Here is a 23,280-nt window from a genome sequence, read left to right as displayed (position 1 = left end):
CCTCCATGGAAATGTTCTTTCAGTTCCCAAATTTTTAGCATTGCAACTTTAAACTTCAGTTAAGCTTTCAGAAACTGCAGCTTAGGTATCCAAAGAAAAAAGACAGGCAAAGTTATCAAGCAAATGCAAACACAGCAAATGTAAGAATTCTAGGTATTTACAAATACTAGTCACTCGCTTTCTGCAATACAGTGGATCCTTGTTATCCGCTGGGATTGGTTCCAGGAACCTCCGTGAATAATAAAATCCATGTATGCTCAAGTCCCATTAAATAAAATGGCATAGCAAAATGGTGTCCCTTATAAAAAATGGAAAAATCAAGGTTTGATACTTGAAATTTATACTTTTTTGAATATTTTCAAGTTGTGGATGCTTGAATCCGTGTATAAAAAATCTGTGTATAAGGAGGGCCAACTGTACTAGAATTTGGGAACTTAAGGAAAATTCAGGGAGGCTTCTTGCGGTGTTTGCTTTGGTATGTCATTTTAATTGGTTTTCTATATTTTAAAAAAATATTTATATTTATTAGTTCACATGAAATATTACAAATTAATATGTAGGAATTAAGGTAACAAGAACAGAGCATAATAAAGTAGGCAGGTTATATATTTTTAACTTAGTACAGTACATTACTTTTTTAAACTGTTCTATTAATGTGGTGCATTAGTTGTGTTTTAAAATTGTATTGCTTTATTGTTGGGTTTTTTAAAAAATATATATTTTGTGAGCCACCTTGGATCCAGTTTGGGAGGAAGTTGGCATATAAAATAAATCAACTAATAAATAAAACTTCATTTGGGAGGCAGAATACTTATTGGAGTGGCAATGCCTTCAATTTTGTCCCCTCCTGAGAAAGGTGACAGTAGGCACTCCCTGTCTCAGACAACTTCAGAAGCTGTTTGGATGCACATAGAATCTCAAGTTGTTTGTTTGCTTTCAATGCTCAGTGTGGTCCTTACTTTTCTTTAGCACTGCCTGGTAGGGGAAAAAAAAGAGAGATGAGGGAGAGCTCTTCTCCCATTTCCAACCCTCTTCCTTTGCCTTCAGTCTTTGTGGGAGAGAATGCCCCTAGAGTGACCTGCTTTTGATAAGCTTCCCAGTCAGATCACATGAGTGCACTGTGCAATCTCTCCTCCCTTCTTTTCTTTCCTCTCGCTGGCTGGCTCTCTCATTCACTCACTCACTCACTCACTCGCCTTCTGCTTTCCCGGTAGTCAAAAGCAAGGATCAGCTTCTCTGCCTTGCCTATATAAATCCCCGGTGAGCAAATTCAAAGGGAAGAGAAGGTACACCAAGAAAGAGCTGAGGAACATCATAAAGGCCAGTCTGGGAGTCCAGCATTTCAAGAAGGGCAAGAAAAACATAGTGGAAGAGCACCACTACGTTTGCAGAGCCAAGGTATACAAAAGCTCAGAACTGGGAGTGGAAGACAGTGGAGCAGAGACAGGAGATCTTCTTGACACTCAAAGTAAGTACACCTGGGTTGGGTTTGACAAAGTCTGGCATTCACTAAGCCTCTCACAATGCACCCCCCAACCTTAAAAAGGGAAAGCTGATCAGTGATGCTAAGGAAAAGGCAGCTTGATGGTGCATCTCTTGGGATGCTATTTCAGTTTCAAATGTTTCTCAGGGTATAGGAAGTTGGTGGGGTGAAGGACTCTCTGAGTGACTTCAAGTTATTTTTATTTTGAGTGGAGTAAGGATGGTGCTCATCTGTCTGATGATGGCAGTGGTTGGCATTTCCTGAAAGAGAAATGTGCAAAGCTCTGAATGCCAAATAGTAGGAACATTATTCTTCACTTGAGGCAGGATCTTCAGGAAAAGTGACTACTAGGATATTAGCACCAGCTTGTATCAACTTTGAGGGAGTCTCACGAGGCAGGACATTTCCTTTGCTCTTCCTCCTTCCTGTTTCCCAAGCGAAGGTTGCAAAAAAGTCTGAAGAGTACAGAAGAGGAACCTCCCTGCTCTGTTTCCATATATTTTGAGCCCTGGTGTTATAACTGGATAGGGTAAAGAATTGAGTGATGTGTAGAAGAACTTGTTTCTCCTCCACTCTTCCTTTAGAAAAGTGTGTGTCCTTGTGCCCAGCCGTAAGTAGAGGGGTGGAGCTTTCCTGACTCTCATCCGTACCAGCTTGTGTTGGTTACTTTTGCTTCTGCTCCATTGGGTGCCCTGACATTTAGAGGCTCATGATAACATGCCTGCAGATTACTGGACTCTATGAATTTTTCTGGTATTAAAAATGTTAAATCATATTGTTGTGCCTCTTTGGTTCTACTTCCAGAAATCTAACTTAAATAAAGTTTGACAAGAAACTTTATACAGTGCAATCTGCTTATGTGTATGAAGACCAGATGTTTACTGTAACAGTTTCCCCCACATTTGTATCTCAAGCTTCCTTGAAATAACTCAAGAGTGTGTGTTTGTACACATACTAGGGATGGAAAATAATATTTTAAACTTTCTTGTTGTTAACAATAAAGTGCCCCAAATCTTATCAACCCCTGCAAGATTTGTTTTTATATATATAATTAAGCAAGAATAAAAAGTTATGCACTTTCTCCCTCCCTCATTTTAGTGTTCAGTAATTTTTATGCAAAAAAGAAAGAAAGAAAAAGTTTGCTGCAAGCATGTATTTTATGCTAAAACAATGTTTCTGTACAAAACCAGGGGGCTCTTTTGAACAAATGAAGATTCTGGGAGGGGGGGAAGTCCAAATGCTCCCACCAAAAATTCATGTAATCTCACCCAATGGGAAGAAAGCTTTAGAATTTTTAAAATTCTTACATGCGAAATTGAATCCCTGGTGTGCTCACCCAAACACACACACACATATATATATACACGTACATATATACACTTTTTTCCTGTGAAAATTATGTATATATTAAAACTTTTCCCAGTATTTAATACATGTATTACAGTTAGATGCATATATATATATATATTTCAAGAAGTCTACTAACCAAGGCATTGAACAGCTCCAGGCCTGCTAGCCTAAACTTGGTAGCTACAAGTACCATTAGACTACCCTCTGATAATGTAGAAAACCTGACTGATGACCAACCATGAAATAATGAATTCAGACACGAAACACTGGGTTAAAGAAGGGCCACTCTATTTTACCTTTGTTTTTGTGTGCCTTCAAATCATTTCTGATTTATGGCAACCCTAAGGCAAACCTATCACAAGGGGTTCTGTTGCTGAGAGTGTGACTCACACCAGGTCGCCCAGTGGTTTTCCATAGCCGAGCAGAGAATCGAACCCCAATTTCCAGACCCCAAATCCTACATCCAAACCACTATGTCTGTTTAATTGAATTGAACCTGGGAATGAGCAAAATGAGAGGGGAGTAACCTGATGCAGGTCCAGCTGAGGCCAGGTGACAACCTGTGTCCACTTCCTTAGCCTTCCCTTGGGTTGCTCCCCAGTTGACCATTTACTGGAAGGCAAACAGAGGGTACTCCCTCTCATGTCCGGAGACTTTACAGGAGACAGCAACCCTACCCCTGGTCAGACCCAGGGGAGGCTCCTTCCCCACCCCCAGGTCCACAAACCTGTGGTGGCTGTTCCAGAGCCCTACCCTTCACCAAAAGGGTGCCAGGGTGTTCACTGAACTCTGATATTCTCCCCCATAACCTGTCAATGACAACCTATTTATAGACACCATCTTAGCCAATTGATGCAGTCCCCCAGATACAGTATGGGGTAGTCAAAAGGCCTCATGTAAAGGGGAGAAAGTGATCCATAAAGCTCACACTGCACTGATGGTGGACTGTCAACAAAGATCACAGAGGACTCATGAGGGAACAGCAAGGCCTAAAATTTCCTCTGACTTCATCCACCTCAAGTATCATAGCTTGGTGCCTTGTGCTGAGTTGGATGAACTCTGGCCTCTGATCATGGAGGTCATTAAAGTAGACCTTCTGCATTGTTGGTTGCCATGAAGGGTCAGATCCATATTACATCTTTAAAATTAGCAAGGCAGCTGGGGTGTGCTCCTGTGCTAGAAGGAATGTCAATGTCGTTTCACAGAGGTTGTGGAAGTAGGATGAAAGAAAGGACCAGGGAAAGGGAGATGCAGTAGCCAACCAATCAGCAACAGCCTCAGTAATATTAAATGGTGAAACTGAGTCTTCTGGGCCTTGTTCCCACTATGGTTTAAATCAGATCGTGATTCCAAATGATTTGGTTTAAACCACCATGGTTCCCACTTAATTTGAATTGCTGAAGTGATTTGGAAAGGGGGGCATGGTTTTAACCCATTTAACCCACATCAAAAAGATGCTGGTAAAATGGGGTGATTTGGGGGCTGAATTGATTTATTCAGAAATAAATTGATTCAGCCCAAGTGGGAACCAGGCAGATTCAAATCAGATTTGAATCCACCCTGGTTCCCACTGGCAGCAGCTTCCCCGGCCTCCCGGCCATACCTTCATACCTGCTCCTTCCTCAGTCCTGCATCCTCCCGGCCTGCCTTTCTCCTTCTGCCCCAGCCTCCCCTCCATTCCTGGCCTACCGGTATCGCCAGGTGGATGGAGGGAGGCATGGCAGGGAAACTGCAGCTGTTGCTTCCTGCACTGATTCTAGAAATTGGCGCAAACATAGTGGGACCACTGTGTTTGCTGAACTGGTTTCAGGAATTGGTTCAGGAATCAAATCAAGAGGTAAGTGGGAATTAGGCCTGAATTCCAGTGTGATAACTTTACATAAATAGTGGGGTTGTTCCTTTTTCTCATCATACATCACATTGTTGTGAAGAGACAGCCTGGGAGACTATAGCTTAAGGCCACAGGATAAGCTTCTGGGATCTGCAGTACATCATAGGGAGATCACAGGATATCATTCATCCTGCCATGGGACTCAGTGCAATTAAAGAATTACTGGAAGAGCAAAATGATTTGAACAACAAAGTTAATTCAAATTGATTTTGCCCAGTATTTTGTGAACCAACTGACTGTGGTTTATTTAACATGTCTCAGGATTGTGCCTAGCTGTATTCTTGAAAAGCACCAAGCAAAGCCAGTCAAATTCCACACCCGCTCTGTGGCACTAATGTTAATTAAAGTGGACTGGTTCTTGGAAAGATCAAATATCTGAAGTTTGAATAATGGATTCAAGCTTCCCCATAGAAGAACTGTCCAATTTGGTCTGGAAGCAGATGCAACTGCAGTTGCCCCAACCAGTCCTCATTAAACCCCACATTTGGAACCAGTTAAAAGAAAACATTGGCACACATTTCCTGGCCACAATTGGATCCTGGGCTACTACCCATTTTCTTGGAACTAAACAGCCAAATCAGGATGTTGTTTTTCAAAGATTCTGTTTCATCATTGCTACTCTGATTTCACAGCACTCCACAGACTTCAATTAAAATCTCATCTGATGTTTTAAAATTAGGGTTGCAACAATTAGGGCATGCATACATGGCTTCTGTGTACTGAGTCAAACGTAGAGATGAAAGCCTGCCACTCTCTCTTTCATTAAGGTGTTTTACATCTCAAATTCTTTCCCTCTCATATATGAAAGAATATGTGAATGCTGGTAAGTACTTACAAAAAATAAAATGAAACAACTCACATTGGCCAAATCCAACAAGTAGAGCTATACCCAATGGGGAGAGGATTGTATTGTGCCTGCCTGGCACATATCTGATAAAGAAGAAGTGTGAATCAGGAAAAGGAAATGTAATGACACTAATTTAACACACAAATATGATTGAATATACTGGAATTCAAGGCTATAGTTTATAAGAGTTCAACATCCAGAGCCCTGGATGGATATGCAAATCTGTCTTCTTTACTTTCTCTCATAATTAGCATTATGAGAATATAAATCCAGGGGTAGACATGTTGGCCATATGGAAAAGTATAACATCCTAAATCCACAAAACTTGATTGTATTCAGCATTATGTAGTTTCATTTTTTTCTGTCCTATTTATGGAGATTATATGTTTAAATTTGGAGAGTTCTTACATAAAAAGATAGATGCAAACCAAATGTAATTATTATCTTCAAACACATGACTGTCAGAGGAGAGCAGAACTGTGGTAACATTTGGGACAGGATCCTTTTTTCTTCATGTATTCATGGAACCTGGGGAGGAGTTTCAAGTGAACCCCAGTTTGGTGACATAGTTAGGGCAAGGTGCAGCATCATCAACCCTCCCTGGAAATGGCAGTCATTGACAAGAAGAGGTAAAAGGTCAAATGCAGTGAAATTGTTTTAGTTAAGCCCTACTTGGAGACATGGCAAGAATGCATTGGTTATCATTAGGGATGTGCTTCAGTTTATAGTTTGATGTTTGGTAAGAAAGCATATGAGTTGAAGTAGCTGCTAGCTCATTAGGTATGTGATACCTAATGCCTTCCTTATTCCTTTAGTATTATATCCCAAAAATGGACATTCAGTTCTTTATGCCCTTCATCTCAAAGGTAAAACAAATGTTTCCTTCTTGGATGCATTGTTAGTATTGTAGTACCAAGTATTCTTTATCGGCTACTCCTGGCCTGACATCTCTCAAACCTGATGGAAATGCCATTTGCCTGTGCTCCAGTCACTGGCAATATGGATTTCCTTCTCCGTATATACGGGATGCCCAATAATGTAGGTTGGGAAGGAAGTTATGATTGTGGCAATACTGTCATAATCATGACTGGGTAGCGATTGTAAATATGGAACAGTTATGGATGAGTAAATCTAGGTAAATGTTTCATATTCATGATCACTACTTACTCAGTATTGTGAAACTGTTGGCACAGAAATAACTCCCCTTCTCACCAACCTTCTTTACATCAGTTGCATGGAGAGAAAGAGGTCCAGTCTATCAGCAATCAGAACATGGGTGAATGACATATCCATCAATTTTGAGGTGGTTGGTCTGGGAGAAGTTACTTAGTTGAGTATACTTAAGTAAGTAGCTAATAGAGTTTACTGGACATTGATAATAAATATAGCCCCATCAATTGACATGGTGCTTAATAGATAGCCATGAACTGATGGATATTTTTTTTAAAAAAATGAGTCAAAGGTCCATGTTTTTATTTTAGTTTCTGGATGAGATAGGAGAACAACAAATGGTAGAAAGGGAGAGGGAAGTTACCCGAGATAAATGCCAGAACATGAGGTTGCATGTGCTAAAGCTGTAGTCCTATACAGATGTACAGATGAGTAAGTTCCATTGAACTCAACTGAGTTTTCCTTTAAAGTATACAAATGTATAGGAGAGCCAGCATATAGGACAGCCAGCATGGTTTGAATTGGCCTAGGCATGGAGACCTACTGGATGACCTTATGTAAGTTACACTCTTTCAGCATCAGTGGAAGGCAAAGGCAACCACCTCTGAACAGATTCTGTGAAGAAAATCCCATGATATGTTCAGATTAGAGTCACTATATCAGAAATGACTTAGAGGCACACAACAGTATGGGATTGCACTGTTAGGCTTTGCTGTAGTAGAGAATGTGGCTAAAATATTAGGCCTACAATTTTAAGAAAGAGCAGGATTTTCAGTGTGAGAAAGATGACATCTACGAGGTCCTATGGGAAAGTTCAAGGTATAAGGAGTTGCAAACTTTAAATGAATATGCTTTTTTCCTATGGTCCACAAATGCCCAAGGGCTTCAGCCAATTTTGGTTTTCCTATGCTCTCCATACAGCAAAAGTGGGCAATCATGGAACTGGTTATGATTGTTTATAATAACTTTAAAATTCAGTACACGGATGAAAAGAGAAACCTACCAAATAGGCAAAATTGCCAGCCACATGTGCCCTTCTATGACTATGTGAAAGTGCCTTACTCAGAAGTTTCACATTGTCTAATCTGACTGAGAGCAGATGGCAAAGACTCCTTTTGGTCTGGAGACTATCCCAGTCCTGCTGCCTGACAGATTTAAGCAGACATGCCACAGATTCAGCCTCTGATCCTGCAAGAAAAGCACAAAAAGCTCTACTACTCAGTTACCTGTATCTTACCCAAGATTTTAAAGTATGAATAGGCATTACACTAATGGTCAAATTGTGACCAAGATATGAGAAGGCTTATGCTTTTGCCACCCATATATTTTATTGAATAACATCTATTTTATCACTGTAGTTCAACACTAAGGGAAAGCCATCATATCCAAGGATCCTTTCTGTGAAACAATTTTGTGATTCCTAAACACATACACTGCCTACTCACTAGCTGGCCTGTTGGCACACCATTTTATGAAAGGAGTGCGTAACTAAATACAATGGAGAGGGTGTCGGGGAAAACTCATCCTTGTTGCAGGGCAATAGAAATCATGCCGTCTTGCCTTGATGTGCATATGCTTAGTTGACTAATTGGATCACATTGAGGCTGGAGATGTACACTTAAGGTGGGTGTGCAGTGCAGCTTAACAAAATGCAGTTGTTGTCAAATGTCAGTGGTTTGAACATAGGGATGCACATCAGAATGAGTACTATCATGTACATTTTGCCTCCATTACTTGGCTAGGTGCAGCTAAAGCTGAATTGAAGGGGGAGTATTCATAGAGGAAGTGATGGGCATAGAAATGCCCTGTGCAGCATTACAAAGTGGGAGACATTGGTTTAGTTGGCTGGTTAATACTTGTGCATGTACTTTTGCTCTCCAGCTCTTTAAATCAGCAGTAGCTTAGAAGATCAGTGGTTGGGAAGAGACATGGAAAAATGTGCAAGAAAGTGAAAGTGGCAAAAAACCAACTAACATGTCACAGTGAAAATGGAGATGCACAAAGATTCATTGCATCCCGAATTTCCCCTTCCCCCCACATCACACATGAAGCACATTTGGCATGAAATAAATCTAGACACTCCGCTAGATACAATTTAAGGAATCTTCATGAAAGAAGTGCTATTATGGAAAGTAAGCCACTGGGGTAATGAACCACAGCCAGGCAAAACAATAGAAGATTTGTCTCTGCTAAACTCACAAGGCTGAAAAGAGCGTATGGGAAAAGGCTCCTTTTCCATCTCTGGGAAACTAATCTCAGAGATGCTGATTTCTACATTTGAGGTGTCTGTGGGGAAGTGCTCTCTGCTTCTACTGTTGTCTGTGGCTGACTCTACAGGCTCTTTTCTTTCCTGTGCTAGACTCTAGAGGAGCAAAGAGGAGGCAGGAAAATCTCAGGGGATTACTTCAGAAGGCTAATAGGATAATGGAGCAAGTTCCATGATCTCAGCTAAGTGTGGATTTGATGAAACAGTAGAGAACTCCACTTAGCATTTGGTAATAACATCACTTTGAAATTATGGTGGATCAATATGGATAAATATTAAAAAGCTTTGAGGAAGTGGGGGAAACGGAGAGGGAAGTATTGGGTTTCTGTCTGGATTTTTCTGTTTACAGAGTGTGTACTTGGGAAACAGAAAGTCAACAGTGTGAATCCAGCAGGCATAGTCCAGAAATGGCTGTGGGATCCGGAAGATGCCTGACCATAATCACAACTGATTAGGGTCAAACTCCATCCTCTGATAAGAAGGTTAACCTTGAGAATTCCCTTTATTTGGCCTAGAGTTTTATCACACACTATAGGTTATAGTTATCAAACAGAGTATTATTCATATATCTGAATTTTTTGTTGACCAATTAAACTTTTGACAACATTTGCATTGGAGAGTTATAAATGAGGATGAATTATATTCTTAGCTACAACAATAGAAAACACCAGAAGACCTGTGTAAACCATCACTGACCCTAAGTATTACTTTACTTTGCAAAGCTCTTAAGTGGTATCGGTCTTGGGTCTTAAGTAATATATTAATACATTTTACCTTGTCAGGTCCATAAACATCTTGGCGAACAACACAGCAGACTTGTATAATATTGTACATGAGAGAGGCTTCCAGATACTACAAATATTTCCTGGAAATTTGCAATTAAATAAGGACATTTAATTAATTTTGTCTTTTGAATTCTAATACTAGTCTGATCTGTATCTTTCAGTTGAATGTGTTGAGCAGATATTTCAGCTGTCTACCATATTTCTTGCTTGAAGAAATATTCAGCAAAGTGATCCTGGGCAGAAATGGATGGACAAGAAAAAAAGAAATACCACCAGGGTTTTGTGAGAAAAAAAAAATTCTTCTGAGAAATGTTAGCTTGACTGTGGCATACCTTTAATGGCTGGAATTCTTTTTACATCCCTCTCTTGTCTTTCAAAAACAAGACAAAACAAACCTATATGGCAATCAATATGCAATTGAGTATGAAACCAGGTCACTCTCACCAGTAGGCACATACACATAATTTCTCATGGGACTCCAGTGCCCTGCTTGTGCTTGACCTAGATCTTTTGTGTAATTGCCTTTGATTATAGCTTCCTTCTTCAGAGAGAGCATATGCTTTGAAACCAGTCTCTTGATCATTCACCTGTCTGGTCATCTTCAGGCTGCCTTCCAGCTTAAATCTTAGTACTGTATCTCTCGTTCATGGCCATCCAGTTTTGCTTTTATGTAGCTGAATTTCCAGTGTTCTTTCAACTTCTTTTGTAGATCTTATTTTCTGAGAGCAGGGTGTTATGCTCATATCAACATATTTCTAATATAATTTCTTTATTATATGCATATTTATTGCATGCATATTTTATATTACTATTAATAATATTTTGTAATATGCATATTTTATTATATGCATATGCCCTTTGATAAATGTTTCTGAGGCTGTCCACACAGGCACACAAGTAGAAGAATAAATAATAAATGCATGAGGAAACAACTATAATAAATACAATCATCGGAATAAAATAGTTATTAAGAACAATGTAATCAATAGCTAAAGTTTCATCAGACATTAATACATATTATGAAATATATATCCATTAAGGCACCTTTTATGTGCTCTATATTCATCAAATGCAAAGTAACTTCCACTGAACTCATCAAGGCGTACTTCTAGGTAAATGTGTGCAGGGTGGCATAATACCTTTACCATCATCCACTGTTGCAACAAGTATGTCATATGTATTACAAATGCCAAGTCTAATGAATCAATCACACACACCCATATTTCAAAACAGCACTCTTGCCCTGAAATCCCTTCCCTGTGCTCCAAGAACCAGAAAAGAGATTTCATTCCCTAAGCTCTGGAAACCCCAATGGGGGAAAACTGGGAAATCCCTTCAAATTCCTCTTGGCCATACCCTCCAACATTTCATGCATGAAAGCCAGGACATGGGTGGCCAAGAAACATGGAGTGTAGACAAAAGGGGGAAAATTATTAATGAGGAAGAACACACAAGCTATAAGAGGTTGCAGCAATTTGCTTTTGCCTGAGTACAGAGAAGGACAAAACTCCATCCCCTCCTCCCTTCAGTTTTCTCCCTTCTGCTGAGTTAACTGAGCAATATAGCAAGGTGAGGACAAAGGGAGAAATTGGGAGAAGATGAGAGAAACTGGGGCATTTTAAAAGTAGCTTAAAAAGTGGGAGGACTCATAAGGACTCTCCCTGCCAAATTCAGACAGTTGGTGGATATGCTTGATCTGCTAGTGGAGCTGCCCCTAACTCTCAACAATTGTCTAGCCGCAGTATTGTGCCATGCCAAGTACAGCATTATGGGAGAATTTGTCTGTCTTGTTGGTCTCAATGACTACTGTCTGAAACAGCTGGAAATATTACATAGACAGATAAACAAATAGAATAATACTGCCCACCATCCTCCATCTAAATGTTCTAACTCTTGCACATACCTGCACAGATGTGACCATTGGCACTTTTACAGTCTGTGGAGAGAGCCATAAACACAGGAGAGCATTCTTTTTATTATCAGTATTTTTGTTGTTATTGTTGTTGTTGTTGTTGCTCTTCAGAATAGGAAAAGTGAAAATACTTCCCCAAACAGAATTTCATGTGTTTGGAAGCTAACTTAAAATTGATTTTGGATGATGAGACTTCAACTGGGACTACTGAAAGTAAGTGTCTCTTTCACCTGCAGATGTGATGCTTCAGAGGAAATGGCCTAATGGACAAGATGTAAAGAAATTTCTCAAACAGCATAGCAAATTTCACATCTGTTTCCAAATATGTGAGACTTATGCATTTCCTTTTTTTAAAAAGTTGTGAGCCAGAGAACAGAGAAAGTATAGAAGTTTTGGATCTCTGTGTCTCTGACTCCGTTTAGGGATTGACAGATCAGTCTGTTATCAATTTCATATGCGCCCATTCATATGCTTATTCCGTCCCATATTAACATCAATTTCCAGTTTAGAAAACCATAAAACTTTGAGTTAGTTTAATGTATTTTTGTGAAATATTTATTTAGTTTTGATTGTGCTCTAAAATATGACCTTTTGCACATAGTCCAAAATATTCATATTAGTACTATATTTTCCCTGGTTTTTGTTTTTGTTTTCACTCATAAATTGCATTGTAAAATGTATAGAAAACAATGATAACTGTGTTTCAGTGTATGCACAAGTCCAGGAAGTGTGAATGGATCTGCGTGTTTATAACTGTGGACCAGATGAAATCCTCAGACATCCCCAACTTTATTTCCCAGTTCACGCTTCCTTTTGTCCTATTTCCTGTCATTCAACTTGGTATGAAATTCAGTTTTCTTGCTGCTGTGCCTTATCCTTTTGATTCTTTAATATTTTTATAATTATTGTATCCAAATTTAGTGCACTTACTCAGGCCACTGCATAGTGGATTCACATCCAATATGTGCAGTTTGTACTGTTCCATGTGATTGGCTGCACATACAGTGCATAGCTGACATTTGTAATTGAGCTGCAGGCTGATATAATTGCAGCTGTGATCATGATGCTTGCTATGATGGTTTTGGGTTATTCTGTGCAAGGGAAAAAAGAAGGGGAGGTTTTATGGAATTGAGACCTATAGTTGTCATTGACTGTAATGTTTGATTCAATTTTATGACAATACAACTTTGCAACTCTTCTTGTTGCAACTGAAATTTTTCGGTTGAAGAAGTATATCTATGAAAAGAATGAATACATTGATCTATGGGTGTTTTTGTTATGTTTTGTGGCACATGGTTGCCCTTTAAAAATGCATTTCAGTGTTGCAGTGGGGGTCTTTGCAAGGATTGTGGGGGTGGTGAGAGAAGGCTGTGTGACATGAATGATTCATGCCTCTCCTTCTATCCCACCTCCTCCTCAGAAGCTTCTGGTTCTCGAGGAAACATTCTTAACAGTTCACTAACACTGCCAGAGTTGAACAAATACAATCCACATTCCATCTTCATATTCTCTCCTTCTTGTTATACAAAAAGAGTATGAACCAAACAATTACTACTTTTTCAAACCATGTGTGGGAGCCAACCTGGAATAGTGGTTTGAGCTTTGGACTGAGACTCTGGAGATCAGGTTTTGATTCCCCCTCAGTTATGAAACCTACTGGATGACCTTGGGGAAGTCATACTCTCTCAGCATCAGAGAATGGCAATGGAATGGCAAACCCTCTCTGAACAAATCTTGCCAAGAAAGCCCCATGATAGGTAAGTCTTAGGGTCACCATAAAGCAGAAATTACTTGAAGGCACACAACAACAAAAGTATGTGTTTGTGAAAAATCAAAGTATTGAACCTACCATGTAGGCTGTGTGTCCATGATGATATCAAACCCAACTGACTGCTGCACAGATGGGTGCAGAGTCTCTGGAGAACAGTGTGGCATCCAGATGTGCATTTGTTTTGCTTTGTACTCATGAAACTCATGTATCAGCCTTAAGCTTTAAAAGCTTTTAAGGCATATGAATGCATATTCAAAGGCAGGAATTTAATTTTAGTGCAATGAGCCTGAGGTCTGTCATGATCCAGATTACATGCCTTCAAGGGGTGGGGGTCAGGGGAGAGGTTAGAATTGTCATGTCTCAGGGCCTGGCCCTGAGTCTTCAGTTTTCATGAGTGATTTCCAGTTGGGAGACAATGGTGCAAATTCTCCAGTTTGTGTAGGCGAAGCTCCAGGCAAGACAGAGCTGAGTGCAAATCTCAAACTCATTTAGCAGAGCAGTAGCTTGCTGTGGTGTGCAAAGACCTCTTGCTGTATCTTGCCAAAAAAAAAAAAAAAAAAAAAAAAAAAAAAAAATCACGAGTCTATGTATTTACTTAGCTTCCTGGCTTGGCTTCCTGGCAAAATTTCATGCACTGGAGCAGCAAGTCTGCATATGCATTTCACTGAACCACCTGGTGTATCCACTACTGTGGGTCCCTCATTTCTGAGGTCACAACGAGTTGTCCAATGATGATCACATGGCTAGGCACATTGTTCTGACCTCAGACCAAGTGACTGGCAACAGTGGTGGATGCACAGGTCAGCTCAGTAGGATTCTCATGCAGACAGCTTCCCCTGTGTGGGAATGGAGGACTCGGGATCTTCCCAGAACATTAAGAATGAAAGATATTTTAAAATTCATGTTAAGCATGATATACCTTGGTTCTGGTGCTTAATGTACTGAATGTCGTCCAGACTGTTCACACCAGAACAGGGGTTTGGGCCATGGATTGTATGAACAGGACACCACCAGAACAAGGGAAAAATGAAGCTTCTGGCCTGTGCAGACAAGCCCTGTCCCTATCAGTGATCTTTCAGTAGCTTTATTTTCAGTATTACTTAGCTGATAACAAGAACAACAACAACAACAACAAAACTTCCTCAGGAAATCCATAAGGTATCAACCAATTGCCTACCATTTTGCTAGCTTGATGCCACCTTCATCCTTACTGTTCTGTCAGGATCTTAAAACAGTGTTGCTTTCGAAATATTTTAAAGACTATTGTAAATCTACACCATCCCCACCCCCCCACCCCCACCCCCCAAATACGTCAGAAAATATATTCATAAAGTAAAGTCCCTTTCTTCTTTTGCTTTGGCTACAATGTCTTCTTCAAAATTATTCTGAAAAAGCATAACCTCAAAGACTTCAATGCAAGGGTCTTCAGAGCACTAAAATGTCTATCTGTGAATACTGAAAATATCTGTTTTTCATTAACCATAACAGGTTGGTTCATATTCTGTTATCTGTTGAGTTATGCCATCTGCATAATACACACTTCAACCTGGTGCTGTGGGGAGATGGAGATTGGTCACAGGACTTAAAAAGAAAAGCCAAGAGGAGTTTATCCTCATGCTACCAGTCCTTATACTTAGGAAGAGCCTCTGAGATGCCCTGATTATCTCCCAGTAGCCTGGATCACCTGACTCACTTGTTTGGATTGCTTTGTTCCCAGAGGTCACAAGAGTGTTTGTTTTGTATGAGGGTTTCTTGCTCACAGCCATTAACAACTTTCCTAGGTGCAGCTGAGCTGGGAATTAAGGCAGGGTAAACTAAAAATAAGAATCCTGCTTCAGTTTCCTTTCCCCACCAATGTGTGCGTGTTACCTAGTGTTCAATGATTTTCCTCATCTTGCTTTCTTCCACTTGTGTCAGAATCTTACTCTGCTCCATGTTTTGGCATCATTTTCCTGCCAATTTATAGGAACATGTCCTGTATGCTTAAAATGTAGAATATGGACAAAAAAGTTTCTAACGCAGCATATAAGAATACTCACTGTTGCTGTCAAGTTGATTTTGACTTATGTGAGCCTATAGTCACCCTGCCATCAACAGCCATGTTCAGGTCTTGCAGTCTCAGGGCTGTGGTTTCTTTGATTCAGTCTATCCATCTGGAATGCAGTCTTTCTCTTTTCCTACTGCCTTCTATATTTCCAAGCATTGTTGTGTTTGCTGGGAAATCCCCTGAACATTATTGTGTTTTCTAGTGAGTCATGTCTTCCCATGGTATGTTAAATGTATGACAGTCTCAGTTTATCTGTCATCTTAGCATCTATGGTAAATTTCCCTTACATATCTGGATGCTCTTTTGTAGGTGCTGTGCAGATTGGTATTCCTTTCCTCCCCTAAAGCCCCTCTTCCCTGACTTTGGTAAGCCCTTGAAGCTCCCTCATATGACCATTTTTTCTTTGCAGTGAGCAGGCAAACTCAGAGAAGCATTTTCCTACATCCTCATTTCTTGTTATGTGCCTTCAAGTCATTTCCAACTTATGGCAACCTTAAAGTGACCCTATCACTGAGTTTTCTTGGCAAGATATGTTCAGACAGGGTTTATCTTCTTTTGAGGCTGAGAGGATGTGATTTCTCCAAGGTCATCCACTGAGTTTCCATGGCCAAGCAGGGATTTGAACCCTGATCTACAAAATCTTAGTACAACACCCAAACCACTACATCTCCATAACCAGACACAAAATGGTGACATCAGCATTGAGATACCACTGGTTCACATCACTGATGTCTGTCTATGGGGATGTAGCTAGATGTTTATCTGAGCTGAGCTTTTAGGGGCTTATCAGTAAGTGTGTGTGGTGTGTGTGTGTGTGTGTGTGTGTGTGTGTGTGTGTGTGGCTTGGCACAGGATAGATCTGCATTTGGATATTTATGATATGTTGAAGGGATATAGGATTAAAGCCATTATATTTTGTTTTTTGTAATGTTGGAAAAGTGGGGTCACATGGGAGGAGTCCATGCCATAGTTATTTTCCCTGCAAGTAGTTATTGGCATGGATTGTTCTTGTATGGAAAAGAACCCCAACACAGATCCATATGAGCTTAGCTGTCTAATGTTTCTGATGGTCGAAAGGAGGAGCTATGTTTCCATGGCTTGCATGTTGCTAAAGAAATGTTGGAAGATCTCCTAAGTCCCATTAATTTCATTGGTGGAGAGTTAAGCACATAATTAATTCTCCCATTGAGATAGATGAGCCTTAAAAGTGCTTAACTTTGGCTAGAGCATGCCTTATCATTCTAATTAAATTACAAGGATAGCTGATCTACCATACACCTTGCAGAATGGACAATTTAAATTAATGGTTTGATCATATTTTGGAACTTTTCACTTTTTCTGTCTTGTCTGCATGATGTAACCAAACATTAGATCACAATGTGGGTCTAACAGTGCACATTAGAGCTGTTATTTTTGTTTAGCAGTAAGATGTGGTAAGTTTGCTTCTAAAATGCAGAAATGGACTTCAAAATGGGTTATCAGTTTATTTTTAAAGAAGCTGTGGTCAAATCGTTATTGAAGAATCTCTCCCTTAGCCCCCTAGATAGAAATATCTATAGGCCGGTGTCCCTTCTTCCATTCTTGGGCAGTGATTGAGAGGGCGGTTGCTTTTCAGCTCCAAGCAGTCTTGGAGGAAATCGATTATCTAGATCCATTTCAAACTGGCTTCAGGACAGGATACGGAGTTGAGACTGCTATGGTTGCCTTAGCTGATGATCTCCATCTGGGTATTGACAGGGGAAGTGTGACCTTGTTGGTGCTCTTGGACCTCTCAGAGGCCTTTGATACCATCAACCACAGTATACTTCTGGAACGCTTGAGAGAATTGGGAATTGGGGGCACTGTGTTGCAGTGGTTCCATTCCTATCTCTCGGGTAGATTCCAGATGGTGATGCTGGGGAACAGTTGCTCTTCTAAAAGAGAGTTAAAATCTGGCATCCCCCAGGGTGCCATTCTGTCTCCCATGCTATTTAACATTTACATGAAGCCACTGGGCGAGAGCATCCGAAGACATGGGGCAGGGTGTTATCAATATGCTGATGACACCCAAATACGCTTCTCCATGTCTCAGTCTGCTGCAGTGACTAAGGATGGCATCTCTCCTCTGAATGACTGTCTTGGGTTGGTAATGGGCTGAATGAGGAAAAACTGACTCAAATTAAATCCTGGGAAAATGGAGGTACTTGCTATAGGATCCCCAAAGCTGGGGTTGGAGATTTGTCAACTAGATCTGGATGGGGTCACATTTCCCCTAAAGGATTGTGTCTGCAGCTTGGGGGTGCTCCTGGATTCATTCCTTCAACTGTCATCTCAGATAGATGCGACGGCCAGTAGCGCTTGTTATCAACATTGGTTGATACACCAGCTGTGACCCTACCTGGACTAGGGGGATCTAGAAGGGGTGGGACACATGCAGGTAACCTCTTGTCTCGATTTCTGCAATGTGCTCTACGTAGGGCTACCCTTGTGCCAAGTTCAGAAGCTTCAATTAGTCCAAAATATGGCAGCCAAGTGGTCGCTGGTAAATACGGTTGACCAATAACACCAGTTTCTAATAACCCTTCATTGGCTGCCAATCTACTTCCATCGCAGTACAAGGTTTGGTATATCACCTTTAAAGCTCTACATGGTTTGGGTCCAGGCTATGCTAGAGCCCATCTTCCTAAATAATCCATCCCGCATTCTCAGATTCGCTGTGAAGAACCTACTTCAGCTGCAGAAGACCAAGTTAGTGCAACACCTGGAGGACTTTATTTCAGCCGCTCTGAAAACTGTGGAATAACCTGCTGGAGAGATCCATCTTATCACCACCTTAGATGCATTCAAGAAGGCTTAAGATGGACTCTTCCGATGAGCATTCCCAGACTGACCTCCGGGAGAAGGAGAGCCCCATCTATTTTTAATGAACTCCATCTAATTATTGTAGAGCAAGCTTTTGATGTTTATTTTAACGTTGAATTTTGTATTAATTTTATTGGTGGAAGGGTTCAGGGTTTAATGTATTTTACTGTATTTTGTAATTTATTATCTATGTTGTAATCCTGCCTCAATCCGCAAGGAGAGGCGGGAAATAAAATAAACTATATTATTATTAATATATATTATTATTAATTACTCTCTTCCATTTCTTCTCAAATTATCTGCTCATTGTATGGCATGGTTTGCAGTTAGTTCAGAATTGTGGAAGTACTGGTTGGCAACCTGTTAATTCCATAATTCCACGTTATGCCGGTATGTCTTGTATGGTCTTTGTGGAGGGAGGAATTCACTTATCTCCCCATGCACAAATCCCAAATCCCTCAAAATCCACCTTATTTCTGAGGAGACACTGGGGAGTGTAAAAAAAACAAACACTAGCTATGTTCTATAGAAGACACAGAATGTAAAGGCACTCCCAGATCTCTTAGGAGTCTTCCAAAGGTCCCAGGGGAGGATAATGTTGTTGTGTACTAGCTAGAAGCACAGGTGCACAAATTGTGGCAGCTCCTTGAGCCCCCAGGGGTGTTTTGTGGCCCCAGGAAATCATTGTTTTTTGGTCCAGAACGCATTTAAGGGGGTGTGGAGGGCATTTCTACCATGTTTTGGAAGCTCCTGGACCTCCCCAGAGATAGGAGGAACATGTTTTAGAAATTTTCAAATTGTTGTTGCCTCCAATGCCCTCTGGGGACTCTGGAGGCATTTCCACCATAACTTGGGCACCTCGGGCCAATTTAGGTCCAGGACAGCACTTTTCCAACAGCATGTAAAGAAAAGTGTCTTCTGCTCACTTCCAGTAGTTATACGAGATCTCTCCTTGGCTTAAAAAGCGAAAAAGCTCAAAAGCAGGTAAAAATTCCTGTGTCCAGGGGGATTTGGTGGCATTTTTTGTTTTCAGGAGCAATACAGCAGTGGATGTGGCTCTCCAAGGTTTTTAGACAGGATATTGTGTCCCCTACCCTTCCACATTTGCCCACATGGGATAAAGCTGGATGTTGGTTCATGTCTTCTCTCTACCAAGTTCACTAAGTGCTGTGGGGGTTACAGAAGCAAAGAAATCCTGCAGGAAGGGTGACCAGTGGAGTCCCACAAGGCCTGTCCTGGGCCTAGTGTTATTCAACTCTTTACAATGACCTGGATGACAGAATTGGGAGCATACTTATCAAATTTGCAGATGACACCAAATTAGGAGGAATAGCTAATACCCCAGAGGACAGGATCAACATCAAAATGATCTGAATAGACTAGAAAGCGGGGTCAAAGTAACAAAATGAAATTCAACACAGAGAAATGTAAGGTACTGCACTTAGGGCAGAAAATGAAATGCACAGATAGGATGGGGGACACCTGGCTGAATGAAACACATGTGAAAGGGATCTGGGAGTCCAAGTAGACCACGTTGAACATGAGTCAACAGTGCAATGGGCAGCTAAAAAGGTCAATGCAATTTTAGGCTGCATCAATAAAAGTATAGTGCTAAATCAAGAGAAGTAATAGTGCCACTGTATTCTGCTCTGGTCAGGCCCCACCTGGAATATGTCCCAGTTCTGGGCACCACAATTCAAAAGGACATTGAGAAACTGGAGCATGTCCAGAGGAGGGCGACTAAATGGTGAAAGGTCTGGAAACCTTGCCCATGAGGAATGACTCAGGGAGCTGGGGATGTTTAGCCTGGAGAAGGTTAAGAGGTGATATGATAGCCCTGTATAAATATTTGAAAGGATGTCATATTGAGGAGGGAGCAAGCTTGTTTTTCGCTGCTCCAGAGAACAGGACCCAGAACAAGGGATGCAAGCTACAGGAAAGAGATTCCACCTCAACATTAGGAGGAACTTCCTGACAGTAAGTGCTGTTTCGACAGTGGAACACACTCCTTGGAGTGTAGTTGAGTCTCTTCCTTGGAGGTCTTTAAGCAGAGCTAGATTGCCATCTGCTGGGATGCTTTGGTTTGGATTTCCTGCATGGCAAGGGGTTGGACTGGATGGCCCGTGCGGTCTCTTCCAACTCAGATTCTATGATTCTATGATCATAGAGCGTAGTGTAGTACTACTTGTGTGTGCACTTCATCTTATGTCTCCTGGTGCAGGATCTTGGCCATTGTGAAAACACTACCTGTAAAGTGATGCTTTGGAGGTAACAGTTTCCCTTTTTGAAACCAGTGTAACGACAGTTAATAATATTTGCCACAATTTATACCAAAATCTGCTTGTCACGTTTTTAGGGGTGGGAACAAAATACTTTGGGGGATTTTAAGATGCCCCTCCCCACTATCTTTTAGATGATTTTTTTTCCAGAAAGCAAGCGTGTAAAAGTGACAATGTGAGGAATAACACAATAACCAGGTACTGCTGTTAATTAAAGCTAATAAACGAACAAAAACAAACAAAAACCCATAACAGGTTACCTCTGAAAATTGCAATGGGCATGAGTAATGTTTCCTGTAAAAGCAATTTTCAAAGCCTGAGCTAGTTTCTGAAGGGCCATTTTGAGGAAAGTGTGCAAACCCAAGCAGACTGCTGATAAGCCCTGCTGTACTGCTGTCCTGCATACTCAAGGCCCTTTGTTGGAAATTATGGGACAGATACAATTTCCATGAGGATCTGGTTACTGACTCTAATTTCTGAACTGATCTGTGGTGTGTGTACATTTGCACGTATTTGAATAAGGCTTAAGGCTGCACAAGATGTGTTCAAAAGCATGCTGGAAATGCTCTTTGAAATTTCACAAGCCAAAGTGGTAGTTGTATAACACTGACAGTGCTTTGGGAGTGGGGTGTCTACACCTTGCATAACTCCACATCCATCTGCAGTGATTAGGGTTGAACAAATTGGGGAAGACCAGATGGATCTGTTTAAATGTCAATTTCCACATTGGTGTGGTGTGTATTTCTTGGCATTTTTGTCATTTATCCGATCACGTCATCTTTCCCCTCCAGACTTCCTTCTCCAAATGTCTCTCAGGCATCCACTAGGCAACTATATCATATTATTATTATTATTATTATTATTATATTTTATACCTTATTTATGAGCGCTGTAAATTTAATAGCGCGTACATACAATCTTTTTATGTAGACGGTTCCCGGCCCTCGGGCTTACAATCAAAAAGACATGACACAGAAGAAGAAGGGAGTGGTGGAGGGAAAGGGTCAGAGGTCCAGCAGTCCCTCTCTACCTCCAAGGCCTGGACCAAGGCAGATGGACTGGAGGGGGCTTGGCTTCATAATGGATGGTTAATCTTCTTCCAGGGAAAATACTACTCTCAAGTAGGATAATACATATACAGTACATAGCAATACAGGAAATGCTTCGAAAACAGGCACCAAAAGAACATCAAATAGTAAGCAACATTATGCAATGCCTGGGAATCTTCTCTAAACAGGATGTTTCAACTCCGTTTGAAGCTGGTTAAAGAAGTGATGGCTCTGCTTGTGGGGGAAGAAGGTTCCAGGAGTGAGGGGCAGCAAGTGAAAAGGGGCGAATCCGGGATGGGGCAGAGGAAATCCTGGGCTGAGACAGCAGACCTTGACTACCATAAGGGAGGGCCCTAGTGGAAAGGTGAGAGAAAGAATCTGATAAGTAAGGAGGGCCAGTCCATGGAGGTTTAAATGTTGACAGCAGGAGCTTATACTGAATGGGAAAGGAGGGGGGAGCCAGTGAAGGGAGCCAACACAGGAGAGATGTGGTCAGAGCGGTGGGGCGATGTGATAATGTGGCAGCTGAATGCTGGACAGAGATTAAAGGATGGAGGTGAAAAAGAGGAAGCCCAGCCAGGAGGACGTTACAGTAATCAAGTCGTGAGATCACTAGGGCATGGACCAGGATCTGGCAGTAGAGGCGGAGAGATATGGTCGGATTTTGGCAATATTGTATAAAAAGAATCTACAAGCCTTGGCTGTGGTCTGGACTGAGGGATACACGACAGAGAAGAATCAAAGATAAAACCAAGACTGTGGCTTGCTGGACTGTTTGAATAGAAATGTTGTCCACAGAGACAGAAAAAGAGTGGGGAAGGGTGGGCTTAGGGGGAAAGACAAGAAGCTCCGTCTTGGACATGTTGAGCTTCAAACCCGATGGCGCATCCACTGTGAGACAGCTGTGAGACAAGAGAGAACTTGCTGTTCATTCAGCCTTGGAGAAAGGTCAGGGGTGGAAAGATATAACTGGGTGTCATCGGCATACAGATGATAGGAAAAACCAAAAGAGCTAATGAGTTTTCCTAAGGACAGTGGTGTAGAGAGAAAACAGAAGGGACCCAGAACAGAGCCCTGAAAACTCCAACAGATAAGAAACAGGAGAAGAATTCTGACTACCTGCAACACTGCAAAAGATCTGCCAGACAAGTAAGATCTAAACCAGTCAAGAAACAGATCTGAGAACCCAAGGTCAGAGAGTATGTCAATTAGGAGACAGTGATCAACTGTGTAGAGGCTGCAGACAAATCGAGAAGGATGAGAACAGAGTAAAGGCCAGCACTTGCCTGTAAAAAGGTATTGGAGATCTTAGTGAGAGCTGTCTCTGTGGAATGCCTTGGTGCGGAAACCAGACTGAAAGGGAGTCAGGATGGAGTTGGCTTCAAGAAACTCAAGACAGCGCGAATAAACAACCCGTTCCAAAACCTTAGAAAGAAAGGGAAGAAGAGAAATCGGAGATAGCTAGACAAGAGGAGGGGTCAAGAGAAGGTTTTTTCAGAATTGGGGAAATGAGAGCATGTTTGAAGTCCATGGGAAGGAGCCTGTAGAGAGAGAGAGAGATTGAAGAAGAGAAGCGAGGGCAGAAAAGG

General features: G+C 41.1%; 1 protein-coding gene across 1 annotated transcript in view; it reads left to right on the top strand.

Annotated features, from left to right (window-relative positions):
• Positions 1 to 1,079: 1,079 nt before the first annotated feature.
• The window catches only part of PTN (pleiotrophin), a 129,533-nt gene continuing 107,332 nt past the window's right edge, over positions 1,080 to 23,280 (top strand). Inside the window, exon 1 of the mRNA XM_042466433.1 lies at positions 1,080 to 1,468. The gene's annotated coding sequence lies outside the window, so the exon portion shown is untranslated. The remainder of the gene's footprint in view (positions 1,469 to 23,280) is intronic.

The sequence above is a fragment of the Sceloporus undulatus genome, chromosome 5, assembly GCF_019175285.1.
Source record: "Sceloporus undulatus isolate JIND9_A2432 ecotype Alabama chromosome 5, SceUnd_v1.1, whole genome shotgun sequence".
Classification (NCBI taxonomy): Eukaryota; Metazoa; Chordata; class Lepidosauria; order Squamata; family Phrynosomatidae; genus Sceloporus; species Sceloporus undulatus.
The sequence above is the reverse complement of the archived record's forward strand: the minus strand, read 5'-3'. Positions and strand labels throughout refer to the sequence as shown.